The following is a 23,460-nucleotide window of genomic DNA, read 5'->3' as shown; positions in this document are numbered from 1 at the left end:
GTGAAGGTATTTGGTAGGTGAGGTGAACATCTACAATCAGTTGACTGTAAGTAAAGATTATCCAGGATAGTGTGGCTGGGCCTCATCCAATCAGTTGAAAGACCTTACCAGCAAAAACTCAGGTTTCCCAGAGAAGAGAAAATTCTGCCTCAAGACTGTGGCATCAGCTCCTGCCTGAGTTTCCAGCCTGCTGGCCTGCCTGACAAATTTTATTTATTTATTTATTTATTTATTTTTTAAATTATTATTTATTTATTTACTTATGGCTGTGTTGGGTCTTCGTTTCTGTGCAAGGGTTTTCTCTAGTTGCGGCAAGCGGAGGCCACTCTTCATCGCGGTGCGCGGGCCTCTCACTATCGCGGCCTCTCTTGTTGCGGAGCACAGGCTCCAGACGCGCAGGCTCAGTAATTGTGGCTCACGGGCCTAGTTGCTCCGCGGCATGTGGGATCTTCCCAGACCAGGGATCGAACCCGTGTCCTCTGCATTGGCAGGCAGATTCTCAACCACTGCGCCACCAGGGAAGCCCCTGACAAATTTTAGACTCACCAGCCGCAATTCTTTAAAATAAATCTGTGTGTGAGTGTATGTATATGTGTGTGCATATATATATATATATATACATATACATAAATGTGTATATATGTATTTATATACACATAAACATATATAAACACATATGTACATAAACATGGATAAATAGATATATGTATGCGTTTCTCTCTCCTATTGGTTCTGTTTCTCCAGAGCCCTGACTGACCCACAGAGTAAGGTAAAGGGTCCCAGGCAGACCTCACAGGCCCCCCCAGCCGGTTTTCTGCAGGAGGGAAGCCGTTCCCAGTGGCTGCAGTGGACAAGCTGTGCCTCCTGTCTCCCTGCTCCTTCTCATGTCCTGCTTTGGCTCAGGAGAACCAGGGCCTCCTTTGCAGACAGGAGGCCTGCAGTATGGTGGCTGTAGAAGGTACCCCTTCAGAGAGTACTCTGTGAGGGCCAGGAGCAGCTCACGAAGTCTTCATGGTGTGAAAACGGGCAGCCTTGGCGTCCCATAGCAGACACAGTGGCGAGGGGCGAGCCCTGGGTCTGTGTTCTTGAATAGAAAAGGCAAGGTACAGTGAGGCCAACAGATCAGGAGATGACTGCCTTGGAAAGATCGTTTGTTACTCACGGTTCCCAAGAGGAGGGAGCACGTGATGCCAGGCAGGGCCACACGGGGAAGCACCAGGTGTCAGAGGGAGGGGCAGTGTGATGTCTGTTGAAGGAGTGGACAAGGCAGGTGGGCAGGCTGAGGGCTGGCTGGTCTGGATCATTCCAGCGGGCTCTGGGGCACAGGGCCCATCCCTGGTTGTCTGGTACCTGCCCTGGGTGATGAGGGCAGGGGGACAGGGGCCCAGAGGGGGGGAGCCCCATGGAGGAGGGGGTGGGGGTGGGCTCTGGGCTGGCTGGTTTGCACTGGAAGGTGTGCCTGAGGGAGAGTGGCTCACTCTCTGTAGGACTTGGCCATCCTGGGAGGGGCAGTCCCTCCAGGGTCAGCAGGGTCCCCAGATGTGACAGCATCAGAACAGAAAGTAAAGGACACGGTTAATGCAGGGTGGCGGCCGCACAGCCTCAGAGTCAATCCCGAGTATTTTCATGAGCACAGTTCGCAAAGCTGAGCCCGTAAGAACGAGCAGACGTGGGAGCAGAGACCCACGTCTGCCCTGAGCCCTTGGTCTCTCTGCCAGGCCGGGCTGGAGCAGCGTCTGGCCAACGCCAAGAAGAAGGCCTCACCGATGGAGCAGCTGCCGCCCACGCAGGTCGTCAGCAAGGACAGCGGGAGGCGCTGCGACTGCTTGCAGGGCCCGCGAGCTGGAGGTGGAGGACACGGCACTGCGGGCCAACAGCCTGTGCAGGAAGAACCTGCTGTGCCAGAAGGACTTTGTGATCCAGTGCTGCCAGCAGCACCGGCGGCTCTGCGAGCAGATCATCCAGGACCAGCGGCAGCTGATTCAGGGTGAGGCCAGCCGAGGCTCTGATCTCTATTAGCGTTACTTTCTGGAAAGAGGAGGCAGTGCACATGGTCCAAAACACAAGTCACATCCCACATGGCAGTCCAGTAGACACCAGTGTCCCCGCCCACTGCTCCCGGTCAGCTGCATGTCCCCCAGGCAGGGTCTGTGCAGGGCATGTGTGTGTAAACAGATTTCTTACACCAACAGGAGTGTACCGTGCACACCATGCTGTGCTTTTCCTCACTTACTCGCCCATCCTAGAAATTGTGTTATGAGTGAAATCTGCCTCATCTGCAGAAATGTGCATGATTTATTTAACCGTCTCTGTTGACAAATATTGCGATTTTTTGCAGCCTTATGTTGCTACGACCCTCCCCTCCTCCACCCCCTCCTTAGTGTTCAGACCCCATGTATAATGGACAACCCTGCTCCAGGTCAGCACCTGTGCAGGTGGCAACCCCCCTACCTGTCCTATTGCCTCTTAGCTCTGCCCCATCATCACCATCACCATCATCACCATCATCACCATCATCATCATCACCACCATCACCACCATCACCATCATCATTGTCATCATTACCATCACCACCAGCACCATAATCACCATCATCACCATCAACATTACCACCAGCACCATCATCACCATCAACATCACCACCATCACCAGGATCACCATCATCATCACCAGGATCACCATCATGATGATGTTTTTATAGTCAACACTGATTTAGGCTGAATCACGAGTCTCCCTTTGGGGAGGCATCTCACAGTTCCTCTTATAATGGGGAAAAGGCACTTAAAAAAAACCCAATGACACGGCTTCCCTGGTGGCGCAGTGGTTGAGAATCTGCCTGCTAATGCAGGGGACACGGGTTTGAGCCCTGGTCTGGGAGGATCCCACATGCTGCGGAGCAACTAGGCCCATGAGCCATAATTACTGAGCCTGCGCGTCTGGAGTCTGTGCTCCGCAACAAGAGAGGCCACGATAGTGAGAGGCCCGCGCACCGCGATGAAGAGTGGCCCCCACTTGCCACAACTAGAGAAAGCCCTCACACAGAAACGAAGACCCAACACAGCCAAAAATTAATTAATTAATTAATTAATTAATTTAAAAAAAAAAAACCAATGACAACATTAAAGAATGTTCTGGAAAAGAAATCAGGTTTACTTATAACCTAACCCCTTACCAGTCCCTGCCTGCGAGCAATCAAATTTTGTCAGAGCCATAATTATGCTGTCTTTTAATTTCTTACTTTTTCTTGAGGTAAAATTTACATAGCATAAAATTCACCATTTTAACCATTATAAAGTGTGCGACTCAGTGGCATTTAGTACGTCTACAGTGTTGTGCAGCCCTCACCTCTAGTTCCAAAGCATTTCCACGAGTCCCTAGAGAACCCAGTCCCGTCAGCAGTCACTCCATCCCCTCACCCCCCAGCACCGGGCAACCATTCACCTACTTTCTGTTTCTGGGGATTCACCTCTTTAGGACATTTCCTATAAATGGAATCTTAGAATATGTGGCCTTCAGTGTCTGGCTTCTTTGGCTTAGCATAATGTTTTTGAGGTTCATTCACATTTTAGCAGGTGTTAGTGCTTCTCTGCTTTTAGTGGCTGAATAATATTCCATTGATATATCGCATTTTGTTTCTCTGTCATCAGTGGATGGAGACTTGGGTTGTTTCCACCCTCTGGCTATTGTGAACAGTGCTGCTGTGACCATTCATGTACAAGTTTGTACATGTTTGAACACCTGTTTTCAATTCTTTTGAGTATACACCTAGGAGTGGTTCTTTAACTCTTTTTTTTTGGCCTCACCCCGCGGCTTGCAGATTCCCCAGCCAGGGATTGATTTCGGGCGAAAGCACCGAATCCTAACCACTAGACCACCAGGGAACTCCCATTCTTTAACTTTTAAATTAAATTTTATTTATCCTTTAGAATTGTTAATAATATTTTTTTATGACTAGAAGGCAATACATGAACATAACAGAAAACTTTAATAATAGAAACATAAAGAAGACGATCTACAGGAACCCCACCTTCTAGAAAAATCTTTTATCAGGTTGGAGCATTTGCCTTTGAGCTTCCGAAAAAGATATTGTCTTTTTAACAAATGGCAGATGTTTCGCCCCATCTCTGCTTCCCGGACTCCCGCAGACGGCGGCCTCGCGCGGTGCCGGAAGCCCTGGAGCAGCGGTACGGCCTATACTCCCGGGAGCTGGGTGTAGACACGCTGAACGGCCTGCTGCGGCTGCACTCCGTGATGTCCAGCGCCCTGCGCGTGAGTCCGCCTCAGGCTCAGGCTCGTGCTCGGCGCCATCCCCTCCTGCCCGGCCTGTGCGCTAGCCCTGGGGTCAGGGGTGGGGGGACACCGGCCCTTGTAAAGGGGAGAGGAAACTTGGAAACCCCATGAATCAGGCTGCCTGGAGCCAGAGGTAATTGGGGATGGACGGGGCCGTGCCATGGGCCGGGGTCCAGGCAGGTTTCCGGTGGGGTGTTGGGAATGCACTGTGTACTGCTCTCGCGGCAGGTCTGTGCGCTTGGCTGCCGTAAGGATCCCTCATGGTGGACAAAAGCCGATGGGAAGGAAGCCTGAGTGCGGGTGGACCTTGTTACTCAGCGACCCAGGAGAGGTGTCTTCCTGGGAACCTCAGAAGGATTCTTAGGGCTTTCCTTGGGCTTGTTGATTCCCCAGGGGGTGCCTCCAGGCTCCTGTGTGAGGGTGATTCTGGGCACTCACTAGGGAAGAAGGGTGGGGGTGCGGGGCTCTGCATTCATTATTTAGACAAATGCTGCTATCAAAGCCCTCCCCGTGCCCTCAACCAGGCCTGGTGCCCCCCGTCCACCCTCTCGGGAGAACAAAGGAGAAACTCCCAGGCTTTGGCCAGAGTAGGTGAGGGCAGCTGCCTAGAAGTGTGGCGTGAGGGAGGGGTCCACGGATCCGACAGCATCTAAAGCCACCGCCACCCCCAGTTACCCAGGACCAGGTGCCGACGGTGTCTGGAACTTTGGACGCGGAGCCGAGTGGATCTGGATATTTCTCAGCCGCTGCCGCCGTGTGGCTGCCTTTCCCGGGTGGGCTGGTGTAGTCACCACTGACACGTCTGGTGTCCTGCTTGCAGAATGTTCTTGCTGTGTGATGTGCTCTCCCGTTCTTCCCACACGCGTGTCTATTTTAAAACAATCCTTTCCTATCGTAAGTGTAGGGGTCCCCAAGACCACCCTCAGGCTCAGTTCGCTAGAAGGACTCACAGAATTCAGAAAGGCAGTTGTACCAGCTGCGACTCTGTCCCCGCTCCACACAGATGCCCCTCCCCCTCCCCAGCCCCTCGCCCCACCCCCTACTTTCTGTCTCTGTGACCCCGGCTCCTCCAGGGACCCCACAGGAGTGGAATCACAGTATGTGTCTTTTTGTGTCTGGCTTATCTCACTGAGCATCATGTCCTCAAGGTCCATCCACGTTGTAGCAGGGGTCCGAGTTTCCTCCCTTTTGAAGGCTGAGTGATATTCCACTGTGTGGATGGACCACATTGTGTTCATCCGTCATCCGTCGATGGACACTCGGGTGGCTTCCACCCTTTTGGCTGCTGTGAGTAACGCTGCCGTGAACGTGGGTGTACACGTATCTGTTTGTGCCCTGCTTCCGATTCTTCCGGTTACATCCCCGGGAGTGGGATTGCTGGATCCTATGGCGATTCTGTGTTTGACTTTTCGAGGCCCTGCCAGCTTTCAAGGGGGCCCTGACAACACGCATCTCCTTCATGCATCACTTTGCTCAGGTCAAGGCTGCGCCCAGTGGTCCCTGGGCTCTCGCCCTTGCACAGAGCCTCCTTTCTGTCCATGATGGGAGGTGTAGTGGAAGAGCTCATGATTCCTTCCAGTGGTGGTGGTCCCTCAGGGGCTCTGCTTGACGACACAGCTCACCCAAGTCCATGGTCCCTGCCGCCTCACTCGGCCCTCTGTCTGGCCCCAGGACGGCTCTGTTCTGCACATCTCTCCCCCGCTGGAGGAGCCCAGCTGAGACCAGTGGGACGACAGGGAGGACCTCCCGTGGGGGGCCCAGTGTGAGCTGCCGCCCATGCTGCCGGATCCGGACAGGTAAGGGACTCCTTGCTCTCGGCCGAGGGCATCACCTAGGTTCCCAGAGTGAGGTGGAGCCAGATGGGGAGTTGGAAGCCGGCAGGTGACCCCCAGCGCATCTTGTGAAGTGCAGCTAATGTCCTGGTCCTTGAAGTGTTGTTTAAGGAGAATAAATACATCCTAGGAGTTGTTCGCCCCACGGAGCAATTGTGAGGTTTGGGAGTTTGATGCTACAAAGACCGGCTTCACTTCACATGTGGTTTCTGTTCACCGTCTGCCATCTACTCCCAACCTCAGTGCTTTTCTCCCCTTTTCTCTTCTTCTCACTTTTCCTTTGGTGTTTTGAACATGCTCAGACTTAGACTAGTAAGCTGCACCCACTGACTCATCACCTAGATTTAATAGCTGACACTGTCCCAATTTGTGGCACTATCTTAGCTGGGGCTGCTATAACGAAGTACCACAGACCAGGTGATGTAAACAACAGAGATTATTTTCTCACAGCCCTGGAGGCTTGACGTCTGAAATCGAGGTGCCAGCAGGTGGTCTCTTCAAACCAGGATGAGGTGAAGGCCTGGACACGGCATGTGGCCGCAGTGCCCAGGCCTGATCCATGCCCTTTGGGGTAATGAAAACACCAGGGCTCCGGGCAGACGGAAGGCTGATTCCCTTAGTGCATTCATGCATGTGTATGTGTTTGTGTGCACATGTGTGTTTGTGTGTACGAGTGTGTGCACATGCATATGTGTGCATGTGTGCACGTGCATGTATGCGTGCATGTTTTCATGTGTGCATGTGCGCACGCGTGTGTTCATGTGTTTTTACATGGATGTGTGTGCATGTTTGTGCACGTGTGCTTGTGTGTGCACGTGTGTGTCTATAAACAAAGTGTCCCCATCTCCTTTGACCCAGACCAGATGCCTCTCCCACCTAGGCCTGCCCTGCTGCCTTCCTGCTCTAGGTGATGAGCCCCAGGCCACTTGGCAGGGAGCCTGGGTTTGATGCCTGATGCTTTGTTCTTACACAGTCACTATGACCTGACTTGAAGGAAGGCTGCTAGAAATGCCCTGTTCTTTTTACGACACAGTAGTAGGACCGTTGGTCCCTGCCCCAGGGCCTTTGCCTGTGCTGCACCTGCTCCTCCCACCGCTATGCTCTTCCTCCAGCACCTGACAGGACTCTTTCACTCTCATTCTTTGGGTCTCGGCTCAGATGTTCCCTCCTGTTCTGTTTCCACCACAATTGGTCTAACACCACCTGGTAGGGTGCAATTCAGTTCTGGCACTAACGCCCCAGAGTTGACGTCAGATGCCACCAGTTAAGGGCTCCATTCTCCATGGAGACACGAGGGCATCCTCGCCTCCGTGCCATGTCAGATGCCAGCTGCAAGTGGGGTCCCCAGGCCACCTGTGCTTCTGTCCAGCAGGTTACAGCTCTGGGGGTTCCTATGACCCCATCTTATTTGATAATTCACTAGAGTGACTCACAGAGCTCACTGAAACCCCGTAGTTAGGATTACAGTTTTACTATAAAGTGTACACGTTGGACAGAGTCTGGAGGGGTTCAGGATGCAAAGTGTCCACCTCTCTCCCCGTGGAATCAGGGCACATCAGCCTCATGGCGCAGCCCATGTTCACTGGCAGGCAGCTCCACCGAGGCTCGGTGTCCGGAGTTTTTATGGGGTTTCATTACGTAACATGATTGATTACATCATGGGCCACCTGATTGACCCGAAAGTTCCCGCCCTCAAGCCACGAGCCACTGGGTTGGTCTTTATGGGGAGCAGCCCCCATCCTGACATCTAGGGAAACTCATTAGCAAAACAAAGATACTCCTGTCCCTCAGGAAATTCCAAGGGTACTTCAAGGTCGGTGCCAGGACTGGAAACAAAGACTGTGAGGTCTGCCCTGGCCGCCTGCCCGTCTAAGGAAGTCTGCTGCTCACCTCTCCTTCTTCGAGTGTCCCCACTTGCCCCATTGTCCACATGTCTGCTGGCTTATTTGGAGTGTCCCTCCCCTCAGAACGCAGTGTGGTCAGGGCAGGGCCGCGTCTGCTGTGAACTGGTGCAGACCTGGCTGTGGGTTCCGGGTGGCCCATGGCAGGTGACCGGCGTGTATGTGTTGCATGCGTGAGGGGGCGGATGAATGAGCCGGCCTGGCCCCAGACCACAGCAGCATAACCTGCCGTGTGGGCCGCAGCTCTGGTCTCCCCCTGGCTGTGACGAAGGACCCAGGGGGCCCCGGCGGCTGCTCTGCTGAGACCTCTGTGTTTTATCTGCAGTGCTGGTTACGAGTCATCGAAAGCCACGCCATCGAAAAAGCTGGGGAAGCAAGACTCTCTTCTCCCCCCGTCATCCCTCCGCCTCCTGCTGACCCCCCAAGTTCGTGACGTTGGTGTGTGCAGCGCTAACTGGGACCCCAGGCTCTGGTGAGGCCTCCCCTGCCAACAGGGTCGTGGGGCCCCTTCAGAGCTGTGCTGGGCCAGGGTCGAGCACGAGAGAAGCTTCTGGAAGGAGGACTCTCCTTAAGCAGCCATCACAACAGTGGTGAGCACGTACTGAGGCCGGCTAGTGGGACCATGTTAGAGTCCAGGGGCAGCTGGGCTGAAGCACTAGAGACCAGGTGGCTTAGAGCTCAGACGTTCATTCCCTCCCAGTTCCGGGGGCCAGAAGCCTGAGATCAGGTGTCCCAGGGCCGCGCTCCCTCCAAAGGCTCCGGGGGAGGGTCCCTCCTGCCTCTTCCAGCTCCTGGGGGCCCCGGGCTCCTGGGCTGCATCCTCCACCTCTGCTCTGCCTTCACAGGCCTCCTCCCTGTGGGGCTCTGTGTCACCCTTCTTGTAAGGACACCCATCATGGGATTCAGGGCCCACCCTCCATCCAAAGGTCACACTCGGAGGTCCCGGCTGGACTTGGATTTGGGGACACCATTCACCCCACTACAAACACTCTCCCAGCCACGCGTGGGCAGGGGTGCTTGTTACCCTCGATTTATAAACAGGAAATGAGACTCACAGAGAAGCCAGGTGTTCGCACCGTGACCCCTGCAGCTGGGTCCACTTCTGGGGCCCAACCTGGGGCCGCAGGGGTGGCCTGGGGACATCTGACCGTCCGCTGCTGCCACTTTCCCACAGAAGCCGAGCTCCCTGAGTGTGAAGAATCTGGTCCCCCAGCTGTGCTCCCTGGCCGGCCTGGAGCTGGGCACTCCCACCCGAGGATGGCAGCAGAGGCTGGGCTGAGCGCCCAGGCCCTCAAGGAGCACCGAGAGCATTGCCCTCACTGCGGCCACCTGGTGCTCCAAGGCTGGGACCGCGAGGGTGGCAGCGGCCACTCTTCCCCCCACCCTCTGGAGGACGTGGCCCCGGACTTCAGGGACCCCAAGCCCAGCGTCACCCCGGAGGCCAGCCCAGCAGACAGGAGGTGGCCGCACGCCAGCCCCGGCAAGAACCGCTCCGTGGAGAGGAAGGCCGGGGGAAGCGGTCACCCTCCCTCACCTGGGGCGTCCAGCTGGTGGGTGCTCTGGTCCCAGGGGTCCAGCCAGAGCAGCAGAGGGGGAAGGTCCGGGACTGATCTCAACGAAGTTATGGTGGGTGTGGGAGGACCCAGGATGCAAGGGAGAGAGAAGAGAGCCAGGGCCCCCACCTGCACCTTCACTGTGACCATTTCCCCCGCCTTCTGACCTGAAGCCACGTGTGTACATATTGTGTGTGGTCATCATCCCAGGGGAAATGCAGTTTTGTGATCTGGGTCTTTTCCCGTAACATTATTTCATAAATATTCATGCACCTACATAGTATTTGCATTTTAACTTCAAAAAAGGCACATTACTTGATTCTGAAACACATCAGCTAAATTATAGTTGTGTGAGAGGTGAGTTGTTAAGCGCTGACGACCATGAGAGGTGCCTTTCCTCCCCATGTCTGGCACTGGGCCCTCCGTCATATCTGCAGAGGGATGACCCGACACACGCGATTCCATTCGTGGCCACTTTGTGGGTTTCTGTTCCCCGTTAAATGGCCACATAGGTTATCTTTGATTTTTGACTGTCACACACGATGCTCACGCATCTCTGTGGGAACGGTTTTCATTCTGAGTTACTTTCTTGGGATATTAGACAGTGTCGACCTGTGGAAAAGTCGCAACAAAATAGGATTACGCAAAAGCAGAGAGCAGGGCTTCCCTGGTGGCGCAGGGGTTGAGAATCTGCCTGCTAACGCAGGGGACACAGGTTCGAGCCCTGGTCTGGGAAGATCCCACATGCCGCGGAGCAACTGGGCCCGTGAGCCACAACTACTGAGCCTGCGCGTCTGGAGCCTGTGCTCCGCAACAAGAGAGGCCACGATAGTGAGAGGCCCGTGCACCGCGATGAAGAGCGGCCCCCGCTCACTGCAACTAGAGAAAGCCCTCGCACAGAAACGAAGACCCAACACAGCCAAAAATAAATAAATAAATAGAAACCCTTCTTTCTAAAAAAAGCAGAGAGCACATGGCAGAGAGTAAAAGTGACCACAACGGTGTGGAATGATGTTCGCCTTGGGGAGGGGCCAGTTTCACACGGAGATGGTCTTCGCTGGGAGGGGTTTCTTTCTCACTGTCTGCTTGGTTAAATAAACTGAGAGTAAGGGAGCAGGCTACTCCTGGGCACGTTGGCTGGTGGCCAGGGGGCTGACAGAGCTCCACTCTGCCTCTGCTGGCCACACCCCGAGCCCTACTGGACACAGAGTGGGCATTTGCTGATTCAAATAGAAATGACTCTGGTGATCCCTCAGTGGAACCGAAGGTGGGACCGTACCAGGGAGCAGAAGGTGGGTGTACTGGTCGGGGGTCCCCCGAGAAACAGGACCAAAGGAATATGTGTGTATCTTTGTACACACACACACACACATGCCAGCCAGCAGAGCTGAAGTTTCAGTTCAAGTCCAAAGGCAGGAAAAAGCCGATGGCCCAGCTAAAGGCAGTCAGCAGGGGGAGTCTCTCTGACTCAGTGGGAGAGTCAGCCCTTTTGTTCTATTCAGGCCATCAACTGATTGGATGAGGCCCACCCCACTAGAGAGGGCAATCTGCTTTACTCGGTCTATGGGTTTAAATGGTAACCATCACAGTGGGTTTAGATGAGAACTCCCTCCATGGGGCGGGTGGTTGAGAAAGGAAAAGTGGGGGGACAAAAACCTACAAGAGCATCATTCATTCATTCATTCATTCTTCTTTGTGGGTTGAAGGAGAACGTTAGCAGTGGTTCTGCCCATGGTGTTCACTGAGGTACCCATGTACTGGCACACAGTAGGTGTTAATCAGTGCATGGCTGCAGCTCAAAATGACCTTGACACTTCCTTCCTTGCCTACCTGCTCCCCACGCCCTGTGAGTTTTCCCTGCAGTCAACAGAAAAGCTCCAGCCGCCCTCCGTGGAGCACGTGACTGAGAGCCAGCCGCCCGCTGCGCTTCTTCAGCTGTCAAAGTCGCTGGGAAAGAGCTTTCTCCCTGCCATCCCTCCAGCCTCTAAGATGAAACCCAGCCTCAGTTTCCATGCAGGTACAGGATCGATAAAGGAAAATAGCAAGTTGGGGTTTTTCTGTATTTTAAGACTCTGCCCCTCCTCTCAAATGTAAATCCTTGGAAGGTGTGACAGTCTGGGCTGTTATCAGTTTTCTGCTCCTTGGTGTGAGTGAATTTCAGGTTTTCTTAGGCAGCGAAGTAACAGGTGTGGTGCCGAGAGAGAGGACTTGTTACCACTGCTTAACCAGGAGGTTAAGTCTGCCGTGATCACCCCTCCCTAACTCCAATCACTGAAGTCGATACTTCTATATCCTCTAGAGATAAGCCCCATGGAATGTGTTTGTATCGATGATTTTGAAAGGAGTTCGCTTTCCCCTGCATTTTGTTACGAAATTCCTGACACTCAGAAGCAGAGTTAGCACGCGGCCTCCAAGGCAGCCGCCATCACCTAAGATACTCTGGCAGTTTTGTTTTGTGGTCTCTGCACATTCTCATTTGGTCATTTGTTATTGGTTTTCCTGGAGGTGTTTCGAGAAAATCCCAGATCGTGTCATTTCACCTATAAATATTTCAAGAGCTCTCTCTAAGGGATAGATAGTAGAGTATTTGTTACGTGTCACAGCTAGAAAAATTAAGGCAATTCCCTAGTATCATCTGATGTCCCATCCACGTACAGAAGAAATCAGCCTTTTCCGATGAGAGTAAGCAGTCTGTAACTGGCCCTCTCAGTTGGCAGGAGAGGGTACACGTCTTCGTTGGGACCAGGCTGAGCCCTGGCCCCTGGGAGTTGCCAAGCCTTCCTTGGTGGGACCCCCTTCCCTCTGTCTGCCCCGTGGGGGGCAGAGTTCTCAACTCCACAACTGTGTGTTCCTGTGATGGAAAAGTCGATGGTCCTTCCAGATCCACAGCCCAGCTGGTTCAGAGAGATAAACTGAGGCCCAGAGAGGGGAGGTGACGTCTCCGGGGTCACAGTGTGTGGTGATGGCACAGCCAGGATTGGTGGCCCGCATGTCCCTTTCCCTGAGCCTGCCACTTCTGTTAGGAGAAAGAACACATTTGGACTTGGCAGGTGTGCAGTGGGGCCTGCAGGTCTGTGTGAAAACAGGCCTCCCCGGGGAGCCCGAGAATCATGCGCTCACGGTGTCTGCACAGAGGCCTGGGCTCCCTGGGCAGAGACCCTGGGGTTCCGATCTGATGGCTTGTTCACAGTTAGGGTCACGGTGTGGTGGGTCCCGCATCCTCGCCCTGGGGGTATCGCGTCTGGGGGTGCAGAGATGAGCCGCGGCCTGGGCGCATCTGAGAGCGGGAGGAGCAGCCAGTGGGTGTCGGGGAGGGGCACGTGTGTTGCCTCATTTATCATCCTCAACAACCCTACCGAATAGGTGCCCATTTCACAGAAGGATAAACACGGAGCAGAGAGGAGGACGGAGCTCGCGGGCCACGCGCACGCCTTTGGGGGCCACCCGGCCCGGCCCTCTGCACCCTGAGTCTCCAGGAGCTCCTGCACCTTCACTCTGGCTCCCATCCTGGGCCAAGCGTGAGGCAGGTCTCCCCTAAGGTCCACCCAGCTCGTGTGGGGAGGGGAAACGTTCTAAAACCCTTCCGAAGAGAGGTTCGGTTCCTCTGCCTGAGGAACTCTTTTCCCCCCAATTATATAAGAGCAACTGAATTAACATCTAGAGCAGCTTAGAATTTTCATCCCTAAAGCAGAGGTTACAGACGGGCAAGTCACAGACCAGACCCAGCCCCCTGGGCTGGGAGGAGCCTGATTGACCAGCAGCACATTCTAGATAATGTGAAATAAAGTGCAGGCGTACTCAGGTGGCTCCCTCCTCGCCACCTTCAGGTCCCCACTCAGCAAGGCCCCCCCCCCGACCCCGGCCGCGCCATTTCAAACTGCGACCGTGGGGCGTATCCCCAGCGACGGGACTGCAGACGGAGCTTCTGGTTTTGTTCATCGTCTTCCCCCCGTGGGTCTATAGGTCCGTGAGCGCAGGGGTGTTTGTTGGTCTCAGTCACTGCTTTGTGCCCAGTAATTACAGCAGATGCCCAGTAAATAGCCGTCGAGTGGACGGATGAATGGATGGGTGGGAGTGACCCTGAGCAGAGACCTGGGGAAGTGGGCACCCGACCCAACCGGGGCAGAGACCCCCTTCTCTCCCCGCCACCCCTCCCTTGCTTCCTTCCTGTTGATGATGACATCTGATTAAACTGTTCAGGGAACCCAGAAAATCCTCTCACTGCCATGTCAAGGCCCCCTAAGAGCAAGGAGGGAATAGAGGGAGGAAAGAGGGAAGAGCTTGGTTGAGGAGAAGGGAGAGGGGCCAAAAGCCAGAGGGGGAACGTTCCAGAAAGGCCCGAGCTCAGGAGCTCACAGGAGACATAACCCCTCGCAGGGCTGTGGGAGAGTAAAGGGGCAACTTCAGTAAAGAACCGGCACGTAGTAGGTCTGAACGTGGTGCATCAAACACTCATTATTTAGTTTATTTCCAGGATGCACTGGGTGGTCCCTGAAAATAGTAATAATCTCTTCTGTCCGGTTCACTGTTTAGATGAAAACACGCTGCACGTGCCGGAGGCCAGCTGCACCTTCCGCAGCGCCAGCAGGCAGAGCAGCGCGGGCCCGAGCAGGGCGCCCCTCCTGCCCCGGGACGTCGAGGTCAGTGCCTGCCTCCCACCCGCACACACGCCCTCAGCTGTCAGGGCAGGGAGAGCAGAGCGTGAGTGCCTCAGACGTGACCGTCACCACACGCCCTACCACCGGAGGAGCTGTGCCGCCACTGCACCCGCGCCTCCCGCTGAGGAGACTGATGGCAGCGCACGTGTGCCTCACGCGCGACGGATGCCACAGGCCCCTTCACCTGAGGGGGGATGAGCGCACCTGTACCTGAGACCGGAGTGCTCACCACATGTCCCCTCACCTGAGGAGGATGTGACAGCATACATGTGTCCCTTACACGATGGTTCACCACACGCCCCCTCGTCTGACGAGGCTCAGACATCAGCACACGTGTCCCTCAGACGTGATCAGTCGCCACGTGTACCTCAGTTATGGCTGGTACCACACGACGCCACACCCGTGGCGCTGTGACATCGGTGCACGAGTACCTCAAACGTGACAGTTCACCAACGTCCCCTCATCTGAGGTGGTGTGACACGTGCACGTGTACCTCACGTGACCGCTGCCACGCACACCTCCAACTGGGGAGGCCATGATAGCAGTGCACCTGCCCCTTAGGCGTAGCCCGTCACCACGTGTGTCCTCTCTCGAGGAGGCGGTGACAGCTGGCACGTGTACCTAAGACGTGAGTGGTCACCGCACGTCCCTCACCAGCGGAGCAGCGACAGCGGGGCATGAGCACCTCAGACGTGACAGTTCAGACAAGTCCCCTCACCTGAGGCGGTGTGACACCAGACACCCGTCCATCAGACGTGACAGAAACAACACAACCCTTCACCTGTGAAGGCAGTGACAGCAGCGAACGTGCCCACAGACGTGACCCTTAACAAAAGTCTTCTCACCTGGAAAGGCTGTGACAGAGTGCAGTTGTAGCTCAGATGTGACCGACACCACAGGGACCATCACCTAAGGAGGCTGTGACAGCGTGCACATGTCCTTCAGCAGTGGCCGGTCACCACGTGTCTCCTCACTTGAGGAGGCTGTGACAGTGTGCACATTCACCCCAGACCTCATAGATATAAACGGCGTCTTCACCTGAGGGGTGTGTCGCTGCATGCCCCTTCCCCTCAGATACGACCGATACCACAGCTCTCCTCACCTGAGGAGGCTATCACTGAATTGCACGTGTTCCTCACACGTGACCAATCACCACATGTGTCCTCACTTGAGCACGCTGAGAGAGCTTGCACATTTACCTCAGAACTGACTGAGACCACAGGCCCCTTTACCTGAGGAATGCACATTGACCTCAGACCTGGCAAATCACCACATGTCTCCTCACTTAAGGAGGCTGTGGCAGCATCACCTTTACCTCAGACGCGACCTTTATGAAAAGCTTCCTCACTTGACGAGGCTGTTGCAGCATTGCACGTGACTCTCAGACACGACCAGTCACCATACGTCTCCTCACCTGACATGGCTGTCACAGTATTGCAGGAGTAGTTCACACTCAATGAGTCACATTGTGTCTCCTACTCGAGATTGTCACAGCACGGACACATGTGACGAGGCACCACTTGTCTCCTCCCTTAAGGAGGATGTGGCAGCATGCACATTTACCTCATACTTAACTGATATACAAGGCTTTTCACCTGAGGAGGCTGTGAGAATAGTGCACATATCCCTCAAATGTGCCCAGTCAGAAGAGGACTCCTCACCTGAGAAGTCTGTGACAGCACGCACAGTTACCTCAGAACTGACCGATCACCACACTCCTCCTCACCTCTGGATTCTGTGACAGCGTGCATATTTACCTCAAACACTACTGTTACTATAGGTCCCCTCACCTGAGAAGGCTATTGCTGAAGAGCAAGTGTTCTAAGAAAACGTGACCGGTTACCACAGGTCTCCTCACTTGAGGAGGCTGTGACAGTGTGCACATTCACCCCAGACCTCATAGATATAAACGGCGTCTTCACCTGAGGAGGCTGTCACTGCATGCCCCTTCCCCTCAGATACGACCGATACCACAGCTCTCCTCACCTGAGGAGGCTATCACTGAATTGCACGTGTTCCTCACACGTGACCAGTCACCATGTGTCTCCTCCCCTGAAGAGGCTGTGAACAGCACGCACATTTACCTCAGAATCGTCTGATCCCACACTCCCCTCAAACTGCGAGTCTGCGATACCGGTGTACGTGTCCCTTCGTCACGACCAGTCACCACGTGTCCCCTCCTTTGTGGAGGCTGCGTAGTATGCCCGTGGGCCTCACAGGTAACTGCTCACCACGCTCCTGTCAACGGCGGAGCTGTGACCGCAGCGCACGCGTACTTGAGACGTGACAGCTCGCCACACGTCTCCTCACCTGAGCTGGCGTACGGCACGCACCTGTAACTCGGAGTCGAGCGACACCACACGCCCTTCCGCTGAGGGGGCTGGGACAGCAGTCCCCGTGTCTCTCAGACATGAGCGCTCGTCGCACATCCCCTCGTCTGTCACGGGAAGGCCGCAGCGCGTGGACCTCCCACGTGACTTCGCTTTTGCCTCCGTAGCCTTTTTGGCCGCTGACTGCTTCCGTGGACAGCACAGGTCTAGAACCTGATGAAAGTCAGGCACCCTTGTTCTTTCACTCAGAAGCAGGTTTGCTTGTTTTATTTAACTCCTAGCCAAACCTCTTCCCAGCAGATTTGTAATGTTCCGAATTTGCCAGCCCTATCAGGAAATTACGAGTGTACCATAATATTGAGTGTCCTGCGTGTTAACCTTAAAACACGAGACATGTTTGTCACTGTGCCGATGGCCCTCCATTTCTTCCTCTTCCCCCTTTTTTTATTGTCTTGTTTTTGTATCTTGAAGCAAGGACACCCATGTGTCTGGGTATCTGATCAATCCCAGCGATGGCTTAAGTCACATTAGCACCCACGTTCATGTCCTCCTCGCCCCAGCTTATGAGGCCCGCGTTGCCTGAATACTTTCTGGGAATAGGAAACTCCCTCTGACATCGTGGCACCATTTTCTCACTACTGACCCAACATACAACCAAGCTGTCCGTAAGGATGTGTATAAATCAGCATTCGGCTTAAAGACCACCAGGAATTGCTGGCCCTATGCGGGAAGTTCTTCCTTATGTCTAACCCTCGTCCCTCTTGCTGTACCTTTAAGCCATTCTTTTAAGTTACTGTTTCAGAAAAGGTTAAGAGTCTCCCATTTTATGCCCTTCTCTTTAAGTGTTCTTGGGGAAACGGTGTCAAAGGTGTTTACAAGCGTTGTGGCCAGAAGCTCCCAGACCAGAGTAGGGTGAGTAACAGCCAACTGTGCATAGTTGATTTAAACAATTGTTTCTTTAGATGTGAGCGATGGGAAATATTCCACAAGGATTCCCTCGTCCTAATGGCATGTGTTCACCATAGTGGAGACCTTGGCTGAAGGGGTCCTGGGGGACAGGCCTGGTGTTAGGAGAGGAGCAAAGGCCAGGACAGACTCAGCAGCAAGGCCCCAGGTCGGGGAGGTGAAGTCCCACGGGGCCCAGAAGGTTGCCGGGGCGTGGGCAGGGCTGGAAGGGGCAGGAGTCCACACCGGTCTTGAACTGAGTCTGGCAGGAAACTGAGGCCGAGGCCCGGGCGTCCACCCCAGGCAGGGACCAGCCAGCCACCCTAGCTGGGACTCTGGCTTTGCTCTAAGGTCTTCCCATCCCCCCCGGGGTCTACAGACAGCGGAGGCCGACGTCACAGCCCACTGCCCCCCAGCCACCCCCGCAAGCACCGGGGCGGCAGCGCCACGAGGCCAAGAAGACCAATGTAAAGCCGGCGGCAGGCAGAGCAGGCAGACGGGGGCGAGCAGGCTGGAGAGAATAATCTCGGGTACCGGGGTCTCTCTGCCCCGAAGTTGGGATTTGAGAGACAGGGGCTCTGGCAGGGACGCTTCGGGGGCAGCCCGCCCCGTGCCCAGCCTCCTGCGGCCCTCTGCACCAGATCCGGCGGCTGCCTCGTAACCGTCTCACCACCCACCTTCAGCAGAGGGAGCCCTTCCCAAAGGCCTCAGGCCTTTCTTGGGGCCATTCCCGATCATGGGCGCTCTTCCCAGGATCACCCCACGCCATGGTTTCTGCTCTGGGAGCACATTCTCTACGGGCTGGGACAGCAGGGTATCACCCCGCAGGTCAGGCTCAGGCTGCGGAAGCCACTGGGGTTACCGGCATGTCTGCTGGTGAGAGGCAAGGAAGACTGTCCCAACTCCCAGGTAATAGCTGAGGTTCTCCAGAGAAAGAGAACCAAAGGGGTGTGTGTGTGTGTGTGTGTGTGTGTGTGTGTGTGTGGACACAAAACAGGGAGGGAAAGAGAGAGAGACTGAGATGCACCTGAGGAAACCGGCTCATGTGGCTGTAGGAGGAGGCAGGTCTGAAATCTGCAGGGCTGGCGGGAGACCCAGGGGAGACCTGACGCTGCAGCCTGGAGTACAGGCCAGCTGCAGCAGAGTTCCCTCTTCAGGGGCTCCCCCAGGGGACCTCGGGCTTTTTCCTCTTTCCACATTCAGCTGATTGCATGAGGCCCACCCACATCATGGAGGGTCATCTGCTGCCCTCAAAGTCTACTGATTTAAGGGCTTCCCTGGTGGCACAGTGGTTGAGAGTCTGCCTGCTAATGCAGGGGACACGGGTTCAAGCCCTGGTCTGGGAAGATCCCACATGCCGCGGAGCGACTGGGCCCGTGAGCCACAACTACTGAGCCTGCGCGTCTGGAGCCTGTGCTCCGCAACAAGAGAGGCCACGATAGTGAGAGGCCCGTGCACCGCGATGAAGAGTGGCCCCCGCTTGCCGCAACTAGAGAAAGCCCTCGCACAGAAACGAAGACCCAACACAGCCAAAAAAATGAATAAATAAAATGTTCATTTAAAAAAAAAAAAGTCTACTGATTTAAAAGTTAATCTCATCTACAAAATACCTTCCCAGCAACATCTAGACTGGCGTCTGACCAAACATCTGGATACCGAGGGCCTGGCCGGGTTGATGCACACAATGAACGCTCTTGCTTCACAAGCCCTGGCCAGCCTGAAGAGGGACACTGGTCACTGCACACAGGGGCTCCCAGGGAAACACCAGAATGCTCTCCCGTTCCCATGGCCTACCCATCCCCCACTGCGATCTCAGGTCCCTCTCAACACCCCAGAAATGCAGAGAGGAAAATGTTGCTAGTTGTCGGGAACAAGATAGAATTGTCAGGGTACATGAAACCAGCCATGTAAATGGGGAACCCAAAAGTAGAGGTTCCATTTGCATTAGGATTGAATAAGCTTCAGTCATTTTTTCAAGACAGAAAAAAGAAAATCAAAACACAAAACCAGAAAAACGCTGAGCGCCGTCCTGTGTGGGCTGGCTCATCACCTTCTTTGGTTGTGCTTTTGGCACTTGAGGCAGTTTTCAAACTGGTGGCCTCATCCCTCACTTTCAGGGGCCGCCTTGTTTGGAGGTCGTGGGGATCAGCCACACCCCCTGGTGGCAGGAGCCACCCTGGGCAGAGCACGTCACGGAAGGGAGGTGGCGGCCTTCATGTCTCATGGCCCTAGCGGGAGGTGGGGCGTCTTTGCCCTTGTGTGTGCCTGGCACGTGGCAGGCACCCCACGAGTGTGTGAACTGCACCCAGAAGGCCGTGACCTGGCCACCTCCTCGTAATGCCTGCTGTCGAGGAAGACATGTTAGGGGCTTCCTCGAAGCCATGTTTTCCTCTCTGGAGGAGTGTGTGGAGGTGGAAACGTGGGTCCCATTTATCTTCAGGGCCTCTGCCGGCTGCTTTCTGCAGATCTGCTGTGTGGCCACCGTCCACTGCCCACTTCCCTCACCTGGAGGGAAGTGCCGAGGCCACAGTGGGGTGGGATGCCTTCTGCTTTCCTGTCCTGGCCCCAGAGCCTGGGAAGGGCAGAAATTGCTGATTGCTCCCTTTTATCTGCTCTTTTTCTTCCGTGATAATAGAACCCCAACTTTTAGCTGGCCACAGCTCCCAAAATACTCTGCTTCCCAGCTCCCTTTGCAGCTGTGTATGGCCCCATGACTAAGTTCTGATCAACGGGATATAAACCAGAAGTGGCTGCTTCCAGGACTCTTTATCATAAAGGATAATTAGTAAGTTCCTCTTACCTCTTTTCTTCTTCACTTCCTCAATCCTGCTGCCTGGAATTTGAATGTGATGGTTGGAACTCTAGCCACCATCTTGGGGCCATGAGGGCAAAGGCCACACCCTACAGAGGATGGAGTGGGAAGTTGGAAGGAGACTGGGTCCTCAGGGAGCAGAGATGTCTCTCAGCATTGTTATTACATCCTACCACCAGACTTTAACCTGAGAGAGAAATAAACATCCATCCAAAGCCACTGTGGTTGGTGCCCCTCATCCCAAGTGACACATAAGGGGAAGCTCAGGCAGTTGGCAAGTCATGGCTGGAGAAGATCCTGGTGCTTTTGTGGAGTGACTGCGGGCGATTAGAGATGGCAGCGTGGTGGCGCAAGGCCGGTCTTTCTACACTCTGTCTTGAGTCAGGTGAGAAAGTTGGCCAAGAAAGAGAGCTGGTGGATCTCGGGGGTAGGGTCTTCACTGTGAGGCTGTGGAGTGGCCCACGCATTAGAAGTTGCAAACTTGTCTTTCCCCAATTACCAACACGTGCAAACCTGGGCCCACCGTGCCATGCACGCATTTTGGAGCTGTTCGTTCTCTTAACCAAATTTGTGGCATCAAATTGCCTTCGATGGCCCCACCCGGAGCCTCCTCCTCCCTCGTCCAGCGCACGATGGGTGCCTGGATGGGCAGCCTCCTTGGCGTGGCCGCCCCGCTCTGCGCCGGGGGCTGTGTCCACGGCTGCAGCTCTGGAGCCCCTCGCACTGCTCTCTGAGTTTCAGGTTTTTTCAGCTGTACAATGGGGACGTGATTGAGACCGAGCCCTGCAACGTGGCAGAGCTGCATTCCATGCTTGCCTTACACGTAGGACAAAGTCAGGGGGGCTCGACATTACCCTTGAAAACCTCTCACATCACCTACGTGGCGCCGCACTCATTTTGCTCGAAAGGCCGGCCCTTTAAGGTAATGCAGCAGACGTGACTCAGGAAGGCAGCAAAGGAGGTGTGGGTGTTCCAGCAACTTTAAGAGAACTAGCAGGTGCTATCGGGGACTGGTGCTTTGACGGAGGACGTGTGATGACCTCTGAACTGCCCCCCACGCCTGTGGCGTGGACCCTATCCTGGGACCTCACCCAGGTCCTGGCATCTTGTACAGGGTAGAGGCTGAACGTGCAAACGAGGTGACTCCACTGGGAACGTCCTGTGATTATCACTGTGGTTGTTCTGAGGCTTCGTCGCAAGAGGAGAGAGATGGGCAAGGAAGTAGAGCCCTTTCGCAAATGGTGGAGAGGACTAGCCGAGTTTTCCCGGGGAGGAGAGGCAGAAGGTCTGGGTGGCCCAAGTGTAGGGAGTGAGCGCCCCAACTTGGAGGTGTGCCAGCAGGATGAGCCCCCTCGTTGAGAGCATCTTGTTGGTGACAGAAGCCAGCAGGTGGCAGGAGGTTTAACATCTCGCGGGCTCCTTCCTGAGAACAGCTCATTCCAATGCTGCGACGAGGCTCGTCCTCTCTGGTTTTGCGTAGCTCATCCTGTGTGTGGATCACCCAGACTCAGCCAGTGGCTTCCTCTCCAGGGGTCCCCAGGCTTCCTGCCTGTACCCCCAGGGTAGCCTTGAGCACCTCGATTTGGGGGGCTGGGTTTTGCTCTTCCAGCTTCTCAAGCCAGACCAGGGTCCCCTCTCCCTTCCCTTTGGGGGCTCTTGCTGCCCCCAGAACGAAATGTAGCCTCTGTGGCATCTGGGCCCTACTGGCCATTCCAGCGGCCAGGAGGGTAAAGCAGAAGGTGTCAGAGAGGGTTTGCCAGGATTGGGGGGTGGGGGGAGGTGCAGGGACCTGGCGTGGTGGACCCCTGGGGTGAGGGTACCCACTTACAGCACCTCTGACGCTCACACCTCCAGCCTGCACCCCTTTCCCTGAGTTCCAGATGCAAACATCCAACTGTTGCCCTGATGGGTGTGCTGTCACTCTGCACACAGAATACCAAGTTCACAAAATTCGCTCCCCAAACTGTTCTCCTCCGGGTATAGTGGCACCACCACCCACTCAAATGCCCACCTAGAAATCGGGCATCACCCTCGACCCCTCCCTCCCCTTCTCCCTCCATCAGCCTACCCTCTCCATTCTGTCCCCCCTTTCCCAAATCTCTCTCGATCATCCTTTTCCCCCCATCTCCTTTCCTACCACCATCTGAACCTAAGGCACCATCATCCACGTCAGGACCACTGCAGTGCTTCCCAGCCGGTCTCCCAGCAGAAATGCCGTTAGGGGCCAGCACTCCGCACACACCTTTCCTCTCATTATGTGTAAACACTGTGGGAAACGGGGTCGTTATTTCACACCTTATACAGATAAGGGAACTGAAGCTCGGGGAGGCTGGGAGACCTGCCACGTTCACAGTGCTGCGTTGTAATCGCCTTAGCATCTGGGGTGGGTTCCGACCACTTCTGCATTACTCCATACCACCCACAAGACGTCTGAAACAGAAACACGGCAGTGAGGCTGGGATGGGGCTGAGGGTGCATGAGCTCAGATTCATCAGGAAGGTTCATCTGTCCGTTCTCCTGGATTATCTTATCACCTGCAAAGAAGGTGAGTGGAATTTGCACTTCTCATACCTCTTCTTCTACTACTTCTTCTTCTTCTTTCCCTTACCCTGTTGATGTTCACAAGGATTCAGCGCCCACAAGTAATCAGAATCTCCTAGCTGCCCCTAACAGGGGCAGCTGACATTTCCTGGCCCAAGCCACAGTTACGTCTATCTTTTTCCGTTGCAACACTGTTTATGAAAGCAGAAATAGTTGTAGTCGGTACGGGACATCATGATAAGCTAAATCATGGAGACTGGGCCAGGCTGTGGTCAGCCCTTGGGAGGCGGTTGCCTTTGCAAAGGGGCCCAGGGGTCCTGAAGGTGGGCCGCAGTCAATGACGCTGCTGTGGGGAAAGATGGCCAGCTGGGGTCCACCAGCTTGAAGCAGCTCGGGGACTGGAAGAGGGGAGACGAAAGTCACAGTGGACGGGAGCTGGTCTGCTCACAAATCCCTCATAGCAGGTGCCCTTTCGTCAAGGAGGTCACTGGGGTGCAGTGGAGCTCTGGCTCTGGAGCCCCAAATTTGGCTTCCAGCCCCAACTCTGTCACTTACACAGCTGTGTGTCTTTGGCTAGTTGGTGAACTTCACTGAGCCT

At 54.9% G+C, this 23,460-nt stretch overlaps 1 pseudogene across 1 annotated transcript in view; it reads left to right on the top strand.

The window, feature by feature from the left end:
• Window positions 1–5,577, top strand: part of LOC309613187 (kinesin-like protein KIF19) — a 29,307-nt pseudogene extending 23,730 nt beyond the window's left edge. Inside the window, exons 11-13 of the transcript XR_014249792.1 lie at window positions 745–952; window positions 1,668–1,987; window positions 4,109–5,577. The product of XR_014249792.1 is annotated as a kinesin-like protein KIF19 (transcript). The remainder of the gene's footprint in view (window positions 1–744; window positions 953–1,667; window positions 1,988–4,108) is intronic.
• The last annotated feature ends 17,883 nt before the right edge of the window (window positions 5,578–23,460 follow it).

The sequence above is a fragment of the Balaenoptera borealis genome (assembly GCF_965194805.1).
Source record: "Balaenoptera borealis genome assembly, chromosome: 16".
NCBI classification, from domain to species: Eukaryota; Metazoa; Chordata; class Mammalia; order Artiodactyla; family Balaenopteridae; genus Balaenoptera; species Balaenoptera borealis.
Note: the sequence above shows the minus strand (reverse complement) of the source record. Positions and strands in the feature narration are given on the sequence as shown.